The 3,689-nt window shown below is 41.4% G+C and overlaps 1 long non-coding RNA gene across 1 annotated transcript; it reads right to left on the bottom strand.

Annotated features, from left to right (window-relative positions):
- Positions 1 to 523: 523 nt before the first annotated feature.
- On the bottom strand, positions 524 to 2,471 carry LOC123724132 (uncharacterized). Its single transcript, XR_006756822.1, has 3 exons — positions 2,407 to 2,471; positions 1,976 to 2,066; positions 524 to 1,763 (listed from the first exon to the last, which is right to left on the bottom strand). It is a non-coding gene; the product is annotated as an uncharacterized lncRNA (long non-coding RNA).
- Positions 2,472 to 3,689: the final 1,218 nt, after the last annotated feature.

The following is a 3,689-nucleotide window of genomic DNA, read 5'->3' as shown; positions in this document are numbered from 1 at the left end:
GCTCCTCCATGATAGGTCAGCTACATCATCATCCTGCTCCTCCATGATAGGTCAGCTACATCATCATCCTGCTCCTCCATGATAGGTCAGCTACATCATCACCCTGCTCCTCCATGATAGGTCAGCTACATCATCATCCTGCTCCTCCATGATAGGTCAGCTACATCATCATCCTGCTCCTCCATGATAGGTCAGCTACATCATCATCCTGCTCCTCCATGATAGGTCAGCTACATCATCCACCTGCTCCTCCATGATAGGTCAGCTACATCATCCTGATGTCCTGGTTGTGTATTGATACAGTATGCTTCACACAGGATCAATACGCTGCTGAGGACATAATGGAGTCTCTCTGAGGGTGACTGGACTGGTCTGGCTGAGCAACTAACATTTAGAGGTCCCACACACACACACACACACACACACACACACACACACGCACACACACACACACACACACACACACACACACACACACACACACACACACACACACACACACACACACTTCCACGCAACACACACAAACACACACTGAAGTTTAGAGGCCCATGGAATGGATGTTGCATATATCTACCATATCCATCATGACTCTGTCCAAACTGTTTTAATCAGCATCTAATTAGTGGCGGTTCATTGGTTGACAGTTCTATAGTTGGCAGGATTCATTCATTAATTAAGTAAAGTTGTCTAAAGCATCTGTCCGATGAAAGATTTTGAAATGTTTAAATGAGCAAATTTTTGACCCCAATCAGAAAGATGGCAAATAAACAAATATTCACAACAGCTTGTTATTGAATGTTGTCCAAAGACTGCTGTTTCAGTTAAGTAACTCTTGGTTTAATGTCAAAGTCTTTCTAAAGGCTGTTATCTAATATAATTACATCATGGTTACGTCAACAGAGTTGTTGGTGTTTGAAGATGTTTGTGTGATAACTCTCTCAACATCATGGTCTTGTCCAGCATTAGAAGTTAATGTATTTATGTAATCTCAACAAAACTCAACAACTAACTGATGTATTCAAATTTTTGCTATAGGGAGCAGTTACAGGGAGACAGGGAGTTGATCCACATCACTGTTACAAAATAGTGCTGTTCCAGAATTTCCAACCATTCTAGACAATGAAAACATTCCAGGAAGATTCAGACATTCTAGAACACACTGATATTCTAGATTGAACACCCAGACATCCTAGAAGATTCAGACATTCTAGAACACCCAGACATTCTAGATAGAACACCCAAACATTCTAGAAAATTCAGACATTCTAGAACACCCAGATATTCTAGAAAGAACACCCAGACATTCTAGAAAGAACACCCAGACATACTAGAAAGAACACCCAGACATACTAGAAAGAACACCCAGACATACTAGAAAGAACACCCAGACATACTAGAAAGAACACCCAGACATTCTAGGAAGAACACCCAGACATTCTAGAAAGAACACCAGACATTCTAGAAAGAACACCCAGACATTCTAGAACAGTCAGATATTCTAGAACACCCTGTGATTATCGAACATTGAGCCATTCTACAACACACAGCCCTTCCAAGAAAGAATCCTGGCATTAAGGTCCACTAACGAACACCAATCAGTCCATCCTGGCACCAATGTAATATGATAATACTTTGTCTTGTTGTGTTTACACTCTGTCAGAGGCTGGGGTGGAGACGGAGGCTGCCAACGGAGAGAATAAGTTTATAGTTGTCACCTGGGTAATCATTGTGCTCCCAAGCGTTTCAGCACAGGCAAACTTCTGCAAGGCAACAGCAGAAAACATTTGCACTCAATGAATAAGAGATGAGAAGAAAAGTGGTGCTTCTGCATCCGTTTAAAAAGGAGAGAGAAAAAACACTAAATATTACACACTTGCTGTGAAACAGGATTTATGGAATAATTTAACTCAAGGCAGGTGTATTATGTAACCAAATAAAACAGCAGGAGGAGAAATGATAAAACACTGTGTACCTGTAACTAAATGTCCTGGAATAAGACTGTTCCTCTCTCTTCGTCCTTGGTTAAGCGCCATCTATCGCTCTCTCCTTTACTATCGGAGAACCTGTTGGTTGGATGGTCATCCGGATTGAATTGGTTCTTAACTCACTTGTCAGGTTAAATAAAGGTAAAAAATAAATATATATTTTTTAATTGTACACTCGGTTTCCTGAATCCAAGCAGCAAAGAAACATTCTCACTGAAACTAAGAAAATGTTCAGCGGTGTGCCCAATTCCCTCATAAGATAACACTTGTGCCCAAATATCACTCCAGCAGCAAACAAAAACAGACTCTAACACTCTTCAGAGTACCCTCCAAAAACCACTTAACCCTACACACAACCCCTTTTTTATTTACTGTGTGTAATCTAGAACGCTTCCTAACAGCTCTCTTATTAACTTACTTATGCCTGTAGGCATGAAACGGATCCAGTCATAATGGGGCTGTGGTGGTTAAACAGTAACTGCCTTTTCCTGACAAAGATCACATTAAATAGAATAATTAATAGAATCAGACTGTTGCTCCCCATATGAGTACTTGACTCCATCCTAAATGGCATCCTATTCTCTCCTAGTGCACTACTTTTGACAAGAGCCCTATGGCCCTGGTAAAAAGAAATATGGGGTATACGGTAGGGTATAGGGTATACGGTAGGGTATAGGGTATACGGTAGGGTATAGGGTATACGCTAGGGTATAGGGTATACGCTAGGGTATACGGTATACGCTAGGGTATACGGTAGGGTATAGGCTATACGGTAGGGAATAGGGTGTACGGTAGGGTATAGGGTATACGCTAGGGTATAGGGTATACGGTAGGGTATAGGGTGTACGGTAGGGTACAGGGTATATGCTAGGGTATACGGTAGGGTATAGGATATACGGTAGGGTATAGGGTATACGCTAGGGTATAGGGTATACGGTAGGGTATAGGGTGTACGGTAGGGTATAGGGTATACGCTAGGGTATAGGGTATACGGTAGGGTATAGGGTGTTCGGTAGGGTACAGGGTATATGCTAGGGTATACGGTAGGGTATAGGATATACGGTAGGGTATAGGGTGTACGGTAGGGTATAGGGTATATGATAGGGTATATGGTAGGGTATAGGGTATACGCTACGGGTATAGGGTATACGGTAGGGTATAGGGTATACGGTAGGGAATAGGGTGTACAGTAGGGTATAGGGTATACGCTACGGTATAGGGTATATGCTAGGGTATAGGGTATACGGTAGGGTATAGGGTATACGTTCGGGTATAGGGTATAGGGTACACCTGTATTTCGGGAGTTTCTCCCATTCTTTTATGCAGCTCCTCTAAATGTTTTCACTTTGTCGTTATGGGGTATTGTGTGTATATTGCAGAGAATTTTTTATTTATTTAATCAATTTTACAATAAGGCTGTAATGTAACAAAATGTGGAAAAAGTCAAGGGGTCTGAATACTTTCTGAACCCACTGTATTTTATTACTCATATTTAATCCCTTATTTTTTTGGCACTAAACTACTTCCATATATACTTCCATAATTTGTTTTAAACTGGTACTGAGCTACCTTCAGACGAGTCTTGTGAGGCTTGCACAAAAGAACCAACATGTCTGTGTTCGTGAGATTCTCACCTTTCCATAGAGGGGTCATGTTAGTGTGAATGCCAAACAGTTCGGACACGACAGCAATTTCCTTGAG

Source organism: Salmo salar, chromosome ssa09 (assembly GCF_905237065.1).
Source record: "Salmo salar chromosome ssa09, Ssal_v3.1, whole genome shotgun sequence".
Taxonomy (NCBI): domain Eukaryota; kingdom Metazoa; phylum Chordata; class Actinopteri; order Salmoniformes; family Salmonidae; genus Salmo; species Salmo salar.
Note: the sequence above shows the minus strand (reverse complement) of the source record. Positions and strands in the feature narration are given on the sequence as shown.